Source organism: Elephas maximus, chromosome 10, assembly GCF_024166365.1.
Source record: "Elephas maximus indicus isolate mEleMax1 chromosome 10, mEleMax1 primary haplotype, whole genome shotgun sequence".
Taxonomy (NCBI): domain Eukaryota; kingdom Metazoa; phylum Chordata; class Mammalia; order Proboscidea; family Elephantidae; genus Elephas; species Elephas maximus.
Genome location: NC_064828.1, coordinates 28430728 through 28446365, shown reverse-complemented (window position 1 = coordinate 28446365; position 15638 = coordinate 28430728). Strand labels below are relative to the sequence as shown.

At 37.8% G+C, this 15638-nt stretch overlaps 1 pseudogene; it reads left to right on the top strand.

The window, feature by feature from the left end:
- The first annotated feature begins 263 nt into the window (after positions 1-263).
- Positions 264-1210, top strand: LOC126083570 (olfactory receptor 4F15-like; annotated as a pseudogene).
- The last annotated feature ends 14428 nt before the right edge of the window (positions 1211-15638 follow it).

Here is a 15638-nt window from a genome sequence, read left to right as displayed (position 1 = left end):
TTGTCTGTGGTTTTCTGTCAAGTTCACCATGGGTACCAGTCCATTAGACCTCGTGTTAGCAAGGCTACATGGCAACTCATTTACTGTCTTGTACAGTATTAATGGCCAAAAGGATGTTATTTTATTTTTGTGAAATGCTCAGGGATATTTGACTTTCATAATTTAGATACTTTTTATAGAGGGTATTAATATAATACTATTAATTTGAATTTTCTTATCTTCTTCCTTTAAGTAAGATGAGAGTGAACTTTTCAAAAAAGCTGATGAAGACAACTGACCACTCAGTAGTGTCTAAGTTTGTGCTCCTGGGACTCTCCAATTCCTGGGAGATCCAACTGCTTTTTTTTGCTTTTCTTCTCTTTGCTATGTGCCCAGTGTGATGGGAAACCACCTCATAGTGGTCACTGTGACCTCTGACTCTTATTTATCATCCCCCCTTGTATTTTCTGCTGGCCAACCTTTCTGTCATTGACCTGATATTTTGCTCAATTGCAGCACCCAAGATGATTTGTGATCATTTTTGAAAGAGGAAAGTCACTTCCTTTGGGGGCTGTACCACAGGTCGTCTTTTACCATGCTGTTGAGGGCTCAGAGATAGTCCTGCTCGTACCCATAGACTTTGACAGATACTGGGTATTTGTAAGGCTCTCCATTACCTGACTATCATGAGCCCAGGGATGTGTCTATTTATTTTTTTTTTAGTCACTTTCTGGGTCTTTGGCTTTATCCATTCGTGGTCCAACTAGTTTTTGTGGTGGGTTTGCCTTTTTTTGGCTTTAATGTATTAGACAGTTTTTTATGTGACCCTTCCTGGCACCTCAGACTTCCCTGCACACACACCCAAGAGCTAGAGTTTATGGTCACTGTCAATAGTAGACTCATTCTGTGGGCTCCTTTGTCTTATTGGTTATTTCCTACGTCTTTATTCTGTTCACTGTTTGGGAACTTTCTTCAGGTGGTTCATCCAAGGCCCTTTCCCCTCTATCAGCTCGTGTCATTGTTGCAATCTTATTCTTTAGGCCACTGGTGTTTTTCTACATCTGGCCTTCTCTGACATCACACCTGGATAAGTATCTTGCTATTTTTGATGCAGTTCTCACTCCTTTTCTGAATCCAGCCATCCACACTGAGGAACAAAGAAATGAAAGTGGCAATGAAGAGATTATGCGGTTGTCTTGTGCATTACAGAAAGTTATCACAGATGGATTGACTACGAAGACATGGAACTATAGATTTTCCCTTATGCTAGTGACAAAAAAGATATTTCAATTTCAGGAAACACTCAAGACTTAGGTCATATAACATGCTAGAGATCTATCATCTATTAAATTATGATATCTATTTTACCATTCAATTAGAAATGATGCTATTCTTTGACACTCAGTATATCAAAGAATTACAAATCAAATCATATGTTCTTAGTAACACTTTAATTAGTCCTTTCCAAGGAAAGTGACATGTAATTGAGAAAATAATAATATTTTATCTTTTTTTGTATTGGTTGAATCATTCTGTCTGTAGACAAACTATGTATTCATATTATTCTTAATGTGTTTATTACCTTCTTGATTTTACTTTTTTTGTTTCTTATCTTTTTGCCTTCCATTGCCCCAGAATCTACATATTTTGCCTCTTCATCTGAGTCCTCTGTCTGGGAGTCTGGGAAATGTATATTCAATTTAATAATTTAAAGCTGGGATGGATTAGCAATACTGTTCTTCTTAATCCCCTCAAGGTATGCATGCTAAAATTCAGGAATCAAGGGATGACTGCAATTTGCTCAAGGGCACAGAGCTAGGTGTCATCAGAGAGAGCCAGACCCTAGAAACCAGGTCTCTGGTTGCCAGGCCTGTGCTCTTTCCTTTCAAATCAGTTTTTTGTTCTGAATTTCTGCTCATTTTCTACTATTCCAGCTGGTTATTGTAGGCCTAATTTTGGCTCTATTTTTTTTTTCTTTTTAATTGTGCTTTAGGAGAAATTTATAGCTCAAGTTAATTTCTCATACAAAAACTTATACATATATTGTTATGTGACAGCAGTTACAATCTCTATAATGTCACAGCACACTCTCGCTTTCCACTCTGGGTTTCCCCGTGTCCATCCAACCAGTTCCTGTCCCTTTCTGCTTTCTCATCCTGCCTCTGGTCAGGAGCTGCCCATTTGGTCTCATGGATCTGCTTGAACTAAGAAGCATACTCTTTGCAAGTATTATTTTATGTTTTATAGTTCAATCTAATCTCTGAAGAGTGGGCTTCGAGAATGGTTTTAATTCTGGGTTATCAGTGTGTCTGGGGGCCACGGCTTCGACAGTTCCTCCAGGCTCAGTCAGACCATTAATTCTAGTCTTTTTACATGAATTTGAGTTCTGCTGCACACATTCATCTTGGTCTGTCAGGGACTGTCCGTTGTGTTTCCTGTCAGGGCAGTTATTGGTGGTAGTTGGGCACCATCTAGTTCTTCTGGTCTCAGGCTGATGGAGTCTCCAGTTTGTGTGGCCCTTTTGTCTCTTGGGCTAATGTTTTCCTTGTATCTTTGGTGCTCTTCATTCTCCTTTGCTCCAAGTGGGTTGGGACCAATTGGTGCATTTTATATGGCCGCTCACAAGCTTTTAAGACCCTAGATGCTGCTCAGACAAAGTGGGATGCAGAATATTTTCTTAATAAACTTTGTTATGCCAGTTGACCTAGGTGTCCTCTGAAACAGTGGTCCCCAGGCTCCAGCCCCTGCTACTCTGTCCCTTGAATTGTTTGATTTTGTTCAGGAAACTTCTTAGCCTTTGGTTTAGTCCAGTTGTGCTGACTTCACCTGTATTGTATGTTGTCCTTCCCTTCATGTAAGATAATTTTACTATCTATTTAGTGAATTCTGCACCCTCGTAACCATCAAAGAATGTTTTCTTCTGTGTTTAAACCTTTTCTTGAGTTCTTACAATAGTGATCTCATACCACATTTGTCCTTTTGCGACTGACTAATTTCACTCAGTGTAGTGCCTTCCAGATTCATCCATGTTGTTAGATGTTTCTTGGATTCATCATTGTTCTTTATTGTTGCATAATATCCCATTGTGTGTATGTACCATAATTTGTTTATCCATTTTTCTGTTGATGGGCTCCGAGGTTGTTTCCATCTTTTTGCTATTGTGAACAGTACTGCAATGAACATGGGTGTGCATATATCTATTGGTGTGATGGCTCTTATTTCTCTAGGATATATTTCAAGGAGAGAGATTGCTAGATCATATGGAACTTCTATTTCCAGCTTTCTAGGGAAGTGCCAAATTGATTTCCAAAGTGGTTGTACCATTTTACATTCCTACCAGTGGTGTATAAGAGTTTCATGTTCAGTCTCTCCACAAACTCTCTAACATGTATTATCTTGTGTTTTCTGGATTAGCACTAGCTTTGGTGGGGTGAGATAGTATCTCATTGTAGTTTTCATTTGCATTTTGGTAATGGCTAATGATTGTGAGCATTTCTTCATTTATCTGTTAGCTGCCTGAATGTCTTCTTTGGTGAAGCATCTCTTCATATCCTTTGCCCATTTTTTAATTGGGTTATTTTTCTTTTTCTTGTTGAGGTTTTGCAGTATCTTGTAGAATTTTGAGATTAGACCGTGATTGGATATGTCATAGCCAATTTTTTTTCCCAGTCTGTAGGTTTTCTTTTTACTCTTTTGGTGAAGTCTTTAATGAGCATAAATGTTTGATTTTTAGGAGCTCCCAGTTATCTAGTTTCTCTTCTGGTTTTTGTGCATTTTTAGTTGTAGTTTGCATTCTGTTTATACCATGTATTAGGGCTTCTAGCATTGTCTCTATTTTTTCTTCCATAATCTTTATCATTTTATGTTTTAAATTTTATGTTTAGGTCCTTGATCCTTTTTACGTTCATTTTTGTACAAGGTGCAAGGCAGGGGTCTTATTTCAATTTTTTGCAGATGGATATTTAGTTATGCCAGCACCATTTTTAAAAGAGACTGTCTTTTCCCCACTTAACAGACATTGGCCCTTTGTCAAATATCAGCTGCTCATAGGTAGATTAATTTACATCTGGATTCTCAATTCTGTTCCATTGGTCTATGTATCTATTATTGTACCAGTACCAGGGTGTTTTTGAGTACTATGGTGGTATATATAATAGGTTCTAAAATCAGGTAGTGTAAAGCCTCCTACTTTGTTCTTCTTCTTCAGCAATGCTTCACTTATTTGGGGCCTCTAGTTTTGACTCTGTTTTGAAAACAGAGCTTTGTCTTCTCATTTGCATTCTTTCCTACCGTTTAAGTGGTCGTTTGAAATTTCACACTTCTTTATCATTTCTAAATTATTGTCTACTATGTATTTCCTTGTTCTGGTCCTACCAAAGCTGAATTTTCTACACATTGCTTTAATTATGAAGAAAATATTTATAATTTCATTATTAAACAGTACTGTTTTATTACAATAGTATTCACAGTGACCCCTGCTTAAATTCTACTTTATAGGCTTGAAGTTCCTCAAATATTTACAATTGCTAAGTTTCCAGCTTTTATGGGAAACACATGTAATTGGCGAATTATATGACTTTGCTCCCATTGATTGCTTACATCCCAACTGGAGACAATTCTGGAGGGCCATCCCCGGTTCAGAGCTCCGTACAGGATTGGCTGAGGTCTTGTAAATGTTCTGCTGCTTAATGTCTCCCTCCACCAAATCCTGCTTAATTCTCCAACTAGTACTGATCCTGAGAGCACTCCCTAAGAAACTTCCTGTATGCTGTTCTCAGTCTCAGAGTCTACTTCCCAAGGATTCCAACCTTTGACATCATTTTCCTGATTCTTCTCATATTATTTTCAGGGAAATGTCTTGAGGATTTTGATATCACACAGAATATCATATTGGCCCATTACACTGATGAACTTATGCTATTTAAACCTGAGGAGCTAAAATTATTAACTATCCTAGACCTGTGTGTGCCATATGATTGGAGATGAATACTGCAAAAGTTCATGGGCCTACCACATCAGTGAAATCTGTAAATGGTTTGGGGCATGACAAGTTACCTATTCTAACGTTTTTATACCATGCAATGCCCACCAGAGAAAGAGGTCCATTCCTTGGTGAATTTCTTTGAAGCGTGGAGGCAACACATACCATATTTTTGTGTTCCTGCAAATATTCACTGAGTAATTCACAAGGCTATGAGTTTGGAGTTTGATGTGGGATAAGAAAAAGCCCAGTAGCCAGTTTGGAAAGCAAAGTAACCTGTATGAGCATTTGGCTCAGACTCCCATAGTCACCTACTGCTTCACTTCTTCTGTCACTTCCCACATGGGCAATTCCCGATGACCAAATGGCAGTGGAAGAGAAAACATGGGCTAGTTTAAGAAAGAATTTGCATGTTATGTTGGCAGCAACTGGAAGTGAATAGCCACTGTATTAAACTCAACTCAATAACTGCCCTGAAGTTCGTGGTGAAGGGAAACCCTCCTCATGGGAAGAACTTCAGAAAATACTTTTAGTTGTACACTTCCTTTGGAAAATGAGATAGCTTGAGATACACATATATGTTATTTATTGGGCAAGGCTACCGGTTTGGTTGATTGATCAGGGCCCGAGAAGAATAAGATTCTAAAATTATTCACATGGAGTTCTGGAGAGATTTCTGTAGCTGGACTTCTCAGAAGGAGAATGAAGATATTCATACCAATGTAAAAGTCCATTAGAGGTTATTGACAGTACAGAGACAGGATGACTCTCCCCTGTGATTATAAGTCAATCTCTTTACCCACCTATCCTAGTGCTGCTTAATAAGTCTTCTACAAGAGGGAAAGGCAGCATAGATTAAGTCTTTGCATAGGATCAACAGCATGGATTTCTTCTCACTGGGGCTGATCAGGCGACCACCACTGCTGAGTGTCCAAGCCACCAAAGCAAAGGTAAATGCTCAGCCCTTGCATGGCACAGCACCTCACCGTTCTTTGAGGGCCCTTGGTGGACACTTTCTGGCCTGTTGACTAGAATTAAAGTCTTCTATTATGGAAGGTTAGAGGCTTTTCTTCGTAGCGATACATGTATATGTACTCTGGATATTGACCTGTCTTTCCCACCTATAGTGATCTGCTAGAACCGCCATTCAGGACTATAGAGAACACCTTTCTTACTTTATCTATTGCTATTATATCACGTAAAATATTGCCTCTGGGCACATTTTTATAGAAAATAATGTGTAACAACAAGCTTACAGGAACACAATTCCCTGCACTTCCTCAGGCTCCATCACTCAGAAACTGACTTGATAGAGTGATGGAATGACCTGCTGAATGCCCGGTTTTTGTACAAACTGTGAGATAAGCCCTTATCAAGTTTGGCTGCTGTCCTATTTGATGCTGTATATACCTTAAACCAGTGGCAACATATTGTGTCATCGCTCCCATAACCAGAACACATTAACCCAAGGTGGAAGAAGTTACACTAATTATTAGGCCAAATAACCTGTGGGGAAAATTTTGCTTCCTATTCTTGAAAACTTAGATTTTAGTGGGTTTGGAGGTCCTAGTGTTCCAGAGAGCACAGCTGAGACTGAGCCCTGACTACTGTGAACTCTCCTCATGTCACTGAACCAACGGGCGGGAAAAGACCTGTCCCTGAAATGTGGGGCCTGGTGCCTGAGTTAAAATGGAAGTTCACAAGCCATATGTTGAAATATTTGAAAGTTATAAATTAAGCTAACAAAATTGTAATACAATATGTTCTATTTCTCTAAATGGGTACATATATGTGATAGCTCTATATCATCTATCTGTCTTTATAAAAATATTAGAAATACAGATTTGTGGACTTGGGAGTATTTGGAAAGTAATTCCTGGATCCTGGGGACCCAGAATATGGTCAAGAAAGAGTGACATAGGCTTCAGGTATGTGCATCTCTTTGATCCCGTGAAATTTTCACCCCATGGTGAAGAGTATGACTGGAGAAGGGCTAATTTGCTGCGCTCTTCAAGAAGCAGACCAGGAGAAAGCACACTTTTGCTTGGGTCAAAGATCAATACTGCCTGCTGGGGGTCATAAATCACAATTGCCAGGGGAAATTGGGTTTCCAGTACATAATAGGGAGAAGGAGTATTAAGTCCAGAACTCAGGGGTTTAACAGAGGTGCTTCTAAGCACTCTTCTGCTTAACAATTCTTGTCAGTGGAAAACACAGAGAGCTCAATAAACAAAGGATCATCTCAGGACTAATATCCTGTAAGAATGAAATCTTGTTCTCCCCACCTAGTAGACTACCCTACCTGTGAAGAATGATGGAGAATAAGATGAAGTGAGGGAAATTCTGTTATCAACATAAGCCTCATGTCTATCTACAGAAATGGGGGTTATGACAGCTATGTTTTGTGTTAATTATTTTTGTCTTCTTCCTCCCCACCCCCCTGCCTAACTGATATGAAGAACACTGGTGGTGGCTAATATTTTGGGTTTAGATCATTCTGCAATGATACAAGAAATAGTTACTCTTCTATAACACTCAATTGGTTCTACTCAAAATACTATCTCTCCTGTTCTATTTGTATTTTGGATAAAAGGCAAGAGTAGATATAGAGAGTAAAAGCTAGCTACTGTTGTCCCTCCAGTTCCACTCAACCCTTCTCCACTCAACTTTGTGCCTTAGGAATCTGACGTAAAAGGGCTGCATTAATAGACTTCCTTGTCCTCAGTTTTCTAGTTGGTTTGGCCAAAGTGGAACTCTAGCAAGACATCACAATAACAGATGATGGTGAGGAAGATGGGGTCATTTATACTTATCACTTCTCTGCAGGATCACAATGGGCTGGCAGGGTTCTTCTTCAGTGGCCCTCTCCACTAAGTTCTTCATTTCTAGGTTTTTTTCTACTATCCTCTGTCCTGGGAGTCAGAGACTCCCTCTGCTGTTACTAGATTGGGATAGTGCTCCAGCCTTTGTTCTCCTTTACAGTGCCCAGCTTTGTAAATACTCCATTATTATGCTCTTCTCAATTTATCTAATTTGAGTGTCCCGGCAGCAACTGGGCTCATAGAAATGTACAAGGTTTAAAGTTAAGATTCCTGTATACTCGCCTAGCAATCCCATTGTGCCAAAGTACTTACTGATAAAAGTTCATTGTTCATTTCTCTTGATTTGTATGTATTTAAAAGCACAGAAACATAATACAATGCTGTTTTGATATCCAATGTTTCACTCAACAGTATATTTTAACTATAAAATTTTTTATAGTGGCTGTTGAGTGTTTGGGCATGTGGATGTAACAAATATTTTAATTTATCTTCAATTGACAAATACTTCAGTAGTTTCAGTTTTAAGGTCTATTCACTGGAGTGAACCATGAAGCTAAATCTTTGTGCACAGCCGTAATTACTCAATATTCTATTGTTTAAAATTGAAGTATTTGTGTGCATTTTCCTACTATTTAACTATACAAAAGTTAAGCATATTGGCTTCTAGAGATGATCAATATGTGTATAATAAAATCATTTTAGTTTTATGTTTTTTTTAAAATATTACTTCTAATATTTGTAAACTGCCAGCAAAACGGGACAAAGATATTAAACAGAAAATATTCCACTCTCATTTCTCTTCCTCTCTAGTGCCTTATTATGAGTTTTTCAAACCTTTGGTTGCTTTGGTCAAACCAAACAGGTCTCCAGGGGCAAAGTCTCTGGACCCCTGAGTTCCTTCTAAACTCATGTCTTTGCAGTATCCCTTGGTCATTTTCCTGTAGAGCTGTTAATAAGCTTCATTTCCTTCAACTGCAAGATTTTTTTGTGACACTTTGTGTTAAGCGAATGCAGGCAAAGCTCAGACTCTCTATGCAGGTATAATGGGAGGATTTAAACAAATTTAACAACAAGAAGAGTAACTGTAGAGCCATACATGTTTCTGTTGTTGGAAATGCTATGGACATGTATCATCTCCTAAAGGGCTTGAGTGTTATCCTGAAGCAGAACAGACAGCCTTCGAGGTAAAGAATTGAATAGTATAGGAGAATAATTGTGACCTTGACTTTTAACTAAAACAATACTGTATCTAAGGTAATGTGAAAGACATTAGAAAATGTCAAATGGCTTTGTAGTGTTTTGGATTTAGTACAGGCTTCGCTTAATCGCTGTTACTGGTAATTACTACTTGATTGATTCTCACTTTGTCACTTGCCACTTGCTAAAAAGGTGGGACACATTGATGACACATGACAAAAAAACAAAACAGAAGGGTTATTGTATTTTCTCTGTTAGCTTTTCAAGACAAATCCAAAAAAGACGAAGTATTAACTGATCATTTTCTGTGAAAATGGAACCAAATTTATTAGAAACTTACCAAATGGCTAAACTGGAGAAACATAGAAACCGAATAGAAGAAAAGAGTCCTGGATATCAAAAAATTCAAAATAAATACAAAAATTCCAATGTGCTGTCATTTTGATATAGGATGTGGAAACTTAAAAACAAATCAACATTTCCAGGAGATCAAATTAGTTCCCTCATTCTCTTAGGTGCTTTAGACTTTGAGAGTTTTTGTATTAATTTTGTCTCTAAAGTGTAAGTAGAATGAAGAAGTGTTTTGAAGAAGGTCAAGAAATGTGAATTTTTTTTTTTTTTTTTTGGTGTAAGAGGAAATATGAAAGGTATTTAGTTCATTGATTCTTGTAAAAAGAATGCTAAGGGGTGCCTTAGTTTGTTGAGTTTATGTACATAATAAGTTGTTTGAAGCAATATTGGAAATTATTTATACTGCATGCAGTTACAAAAAAAATAAGAGGTCATTTTAAACTAAAGGAGATAGGACTTTAATTGAATATAAAGAAGGTTTTGTGAAAATTTGAAAGAAAATGCAGGAAGTTTGAGCTGAGGGAGGTGCTAAATTCTCGTTCTTAGACTGAGGAAGAAATATCTATGAAGTGAATGGGTTAGATTAATACCTTGTTCAATCTAGGAGTGGACTGCTTGATGATTCTATTATGTGGAGCCTCAATTACCAATATTTCTTTCATCTATAAAGGAGTAAATACGTGGAAGTCTTTCAGAGGATTGATCAGTTCTGTAGGAATCAAGAAAATGGATTAAACACAATAGAACACAAATAACTAGGCCTCGACTAATTTGTGGATATTTAATTTAATTAATGATAAGCATAATTACATTGTTCAAGAAAATCTGTTCCAAAACTTCCTTTTTTTGAGTACAGTCAATCTATAAGAAGGTGTTTTCAGAACATAATGAACCAGGAGTTTTCCCCTGTAGGTATTTGATAACATCCAGGTGAATAAACATCATTTCCTAGTGTCCATGTAGAAACCCCTCTAAGAGTATTGCTCAGGCTTGAGCACACCTTCTATGTGTCAAGTGTATTTAAATCTTTGATGACCTAAACAATATGAGTATCTATATTGTCTGATACTCGGTTATATATTTCTCTTTTTAATATAGCTACAACAAAAACTATTCTTGATTCTGCCTACTTTCATTTTCCAGTACCCATTTTTGCATAACTAAGAATATTCAGGTGCCCTGGTGGTGCAGTAGTTAAGAGATCAGCAGCAAACCAAAACGTGGGCAGTTGGAATACACCAGCTGCTCCTTGGAAATCCTGTGGGCAGTTCTACTCTGTTCTATAGGGTCAGTAAGAGTAGGAACTGACTCAACTGCAATGGGTTTGGTTTTGATTTAAAGACAGCTCAAGGAGCCCAGGTGGTACAAAGGTTAAGCGCTAGCCTGGTAACCCAAAGGTCGGTGGTCCGAATCTACCCAGTGTCTCCGTGGAAGAGATACCTGGTTGCCTGCTCCCATAAAAATTAAAGCCTAGAAAACTGTATGTTCTACTCTGTCACATGGGGTCGCTATGAGTCAAAAATTGACTTGATGGCACCCAACATCAACAAGGAATACTCAGTATGATCCTAAAACATTCCATATTTATATCTCTTTTCTCTTTAAATTCACTTTTCTCAAACTTCCAGTTTGTATGTCATGAATAGGGATAGGAGAGCGAAAAGGCAAATAAATTCACTGGGAGGACTATACAACTGATAGTTACTGAGAACTTTTTCCAAGGGCTTTAGCACTTAAAAGATACCTGCAGACACAGTACAATAATTTGTTTAGAGTTATCAATTTCTGAAGAGTGGATCTAGAAATTAATGTAAATTTTATCTCCTAAACAACCTCTATGCCACACATTTTTCGGTTTGTTGTCTTGTGGTGGCTTGTGTGTTTCTATGATGTTGGAAGCTGTGCTACCAGTATTCAAATACCAGCCATGTCACCCACGGTGGACATGTTTCAGTGGAGGTTTCAGACCAAGACAGAATAAGAAAAAAGGCCTGGTGAACTACTTTTGAATGCATCTAATGAAAACTCTGTGGATCACAACAAAATATTATCTGCTATAATGTTGGAAGATGAGCCTCCTAGGTTGGTAAGCACTACACAATGGTTTTAACAGTGGACTCAAGCATGCCAGTGATCTTGAAGATGGTGCAAGATGGAGCAACCCTTCGATATGTTACACATGAGGGTCGCTATGAGTTGGAGCCCACTCCAGGAAGCTAAAAACAACCTCTTCAAAAAAAAACTGTTGGTATCGAGTGGCATCCCATTCATAGTGACCTTGTAGAGCAGAGTAGAACTGCCCCATACGGTGTCCAAGGATGTAATCTTTGGAAAGTTTACCATAAAAGATTGCCACATCTTTCTCCTGAGGAAAGGCTGGTGGGTTTGTACCCCCATCTTTCAGTTAGCAGTTGAGCACTTATCCACCATGCCACCAGAGCTCCTAAACAACCTTTGCTTAAATTAAAATATTTTTTTCCTTTTATACATTATATTCATACTTTTCTCATTTCTTCTTTCTTTTCAGGTTTTTCATTTGAATCACTTTTACTTTTTTTCCCCAAATTCTTCTTCTCTTTTGTAATTCCCTATTTTCTATTTTTTCTTTTTACAACTCTACCCAGTTTCTTCATTCATTGGGCATAGTTTCAATCATCTTCTAGTTATATCCTCTCGTATTTGCGTTGAACTGTGATATTATAAATACATTATTTGCTATAAAGAAAGAAAAAAAACAAAAACAAAAAACCAAACTATACCCTTTGCTGTTGAGTTTATTGCAACACATTGTGACCCTATTAGACAGAGTAGAACTATCCCATTGGGTTTCTAAGGAGCAGCTTCTAGTTTGGAACTGCTGGCCTTTTAGTTAGCAGCCAAATTCTTAACCACAGTGCCACTGTGGCTTCATCATTTGCTATACCTATCACTGTTTTAGAAGGAGCCCTAGTGGCATAGTGTGTAAGAGCTACAGCTGTTAACCATAAGGTCTGCAGTTTGAATCCACCAGCCACTCCTTGGAAATTCTATAGAGTGGTTCTGCTCAGTCCTATAGGGCTGCTATGGTCAGATTAGACTTGGTGGCAATAGGTTTTTGGTTATTTGAAGCATAAGTTTCATTTCTACCCAGAGAGAGAAGAGCAGCAGGTGGATGTGGTAGAAGGTGAGCTGGGGAAGATAGACAAGTAGGTGCAAAAGCATAGAGCCTGTGGAGTATGCAGCATTTTTAGGTAATAAACAGGTTTTTCTGAGCCACGTGGTGCAAGAAATGGAGTAGGAGAAATGTCAAAAATTAGTTCAGAAAGAACTAGATTCCAAATTGCTTTGAATGCTCTTTTAGAAGCTTGCAGCCATGTGGAGGCAAAAAGGATCCATTAAACTATTAACACTATCTCAGGTCTGTTTGCATGTGGATAGATGTCTGTTGGAATAGATAAAAAGTAGAAGGAGAGAATGGTGATGAGGCTTTGCAATGGCCCTAATGGAGGCTGATGAGAGCAAGCAGGGACAGTGAGAAGAGAAAGGAACAGGGACATGGCACATGCATTAAATTAAAAAAAGCATTGTGATATGTATCAATGATTTTAAAAAGTACCAAAACTATGTGATTGATACTGTGCACTTTACTTCCAGATTTAACACATGAACACTTATCTTTGTTTTTAATCAGAATTTTAAATTTTTATGGTAAATGATCACAAATTCAGTTGATAGCTCTGCTTCTATTAAATTCCCCTTTCTCTCTCCTCAAAGAAACTCACTGTTCTGAAGTTGTTGGGTATCTTTCCTGTTCAACTTTGTATACATTTTCTACATATGTACATATTTGTAAATAATATATAATAACTATTGATTCTTCAAAAACTAAAAAAAGTTGTAAGTATTATTTTATAATTTGATATTCCTCATTCAGTATTACATTTTCTGGATTTATTCATGATGAGAAATGTAAATCTAGTTCACTCAGATTAATTTCCAAGCAATTCATTCCATCATATTAATACATGATAATTCATTTATCTATTCCTTTTTTGTGGACAGGTAGGTTAATTCCATTACCAGATGCATTTCAGAAGAAGAATTAACTGAATTTGATGACACATCTTATTTTACATTTTCATAATAGTTCCATGAAACATTCATCATTTCTGTTTTATAGATGGGTAAAAGGGCTCACAGATGAAATGTATGCAACCTAACACCATCAAGTGTTACATAGCTGGATAAGATACAGGTTTTTTGAGATACTGAAGCTATATTCGATTCATTATACCATATAGCTTCATTAAAAATAATTGCTATAAGTTGTTGTAAATGTGAAAATAGAGATAAATTCAAAGAATGACACAATCATACACAAGAGTCTATCTTTAGTGTCAAACCCCAGATGAGTCTAGAGTCTCTGCATCCACACTGAGACTGACGATAAGGTCAGTATACTGTGGCTCAATGGTAGACTCAGGCTGTTCACTGCATCCAGCACTTTTCAGTGCTCTGGAGATTATAAAGAAATATCACAGATGCAATAGTTCTGTGATTCATTTGGGTTAAAATGAAACACAAGAAACAGAAAACAAATTGGTTGGAGTAGTTAACAGTGATTTCCTGAAGGAGATGAAACTTGAATACAGACTAACACGTGGTTAGCTGGAACTTCTTCAGAGATTTCAGTTCCCTCTGAAGAAATAAAGGTGGCTGGAGCAGATCCAACTGGCATTTTTCTGGTATGAGTCTGTTTAGAAGACCATTTGCTCCAAAAGGGGGTATTCACCCAAACAATTAGTGTAAAAGCAAATGTTTTAGCAAAGTGCCAATTTTCTCAGGAACACAGAGGTACATTAATTAATTGGTAGACAGTTGTCAGGGATAGTTAATCATGGAGGCTAAGCAGCTGTCATTGGTGTTTCAATATATGACAGTTATTAGCCATAAAAGGGGCTCATCTCTCCTGAATAATTTCTGTCATCGCTCTGCCACAGGATTTTGTGTGGACTGAATGAATCTTTGGATAATTACAGGTAAATGAAAGTAAGAAGGAAATTGGGACGATTATTGATCTTGTACAGGTCCCTGGGTGCTCCAAGTGGTTTTTGTTGGCTACTAACCTAAAGGAGCCCTGGTGGCACAGTGTTTAAGAGCTCGGCTGCCAACCAAAAAGTTGGCATTTTGAATCAGCCAGCTGCTTCTTGGAAACCCCATGGGGCTCTTCTACTCTGTCATGTAGGGTCGATATGAGTCAGAATTGACTCAATGGAAATTGGTTACTAATCTAAAGGTTAGTTGTTTAAATCCCCCACTGGTGCCAGAGAAGAAAGGCCTGACAATCTGTTTCTGTAAAGATCATGGCCAAGAAAACCCCATGGAGCAGCTCTACTCTGCAACAGACAGGGTTGTCACGAGTCAAAATCAACTGAACATCAATAGGCTTACTCATCTTGGAGTCAGTGGACCTTGGTTCTAGTTCTAGTTCTAACATTAAATAAATTTGATTCTGGTCAAGTTACTTAACATATTTGGGTATTTATTTTAAGGAATCAGATCACTCGATTGTGGGGGTTGAAAGTCCGACATTTTAGGGCAGGCTTGCAGGATAGAATCTCAAGCATGACTTGATGCTATTGTTTTGAGGCAGAAATTCTTCTCTGGGAAACCTCAGTTTTGTCTCTTACAGCCTTCAACTGCTTGAATGAAACCCCCACTCACATTATCAATGGTAAATGCCTTAATTTAAAGTCAACTCATTGGAGATTTTAACCACCTCTACAAAATACCTTCACAGAATCAACAAAGTTAATCATTCATTAAAAACTGGGTACCATATCCTAGACATTTTAAGTTATTATAACCTTACTTTATACATAAGGTTGTCATGAGTCAATGCCAACTCAACGGCAACTAACAATAGATAGATAAATTGATAGAAGAAATTAATCGTCACAGGTGTTAAATGCAGAGTCAACTTGTTGGTAGAGAACTGCTCCACATGGCAGGTACCAACTACTCTGTGTAAACACAGTTTTAGGGTCCATGAGCATGTAAGGCTGGATGAAATGCCAAAGTGTAGATGTTGTTGTTAGGGGTCATCAGGTTGGTTCCGATTTACAGCGACCATATATACAACAGAAAGAAACACTGCCCGGTCCTGAGCAATTCTCACAATACTTGCTATGCTTCAGCTCATTGTTGCAGCAACTGAGGAGATAGGGTTTCATAATTTTGACTTTTAGCCTTCTAGATTATTAATATAATACTCATAATTTATATTTCTTTCTGTTCTCTTCTTTTAGATAGCACCACCGGCAAAACCA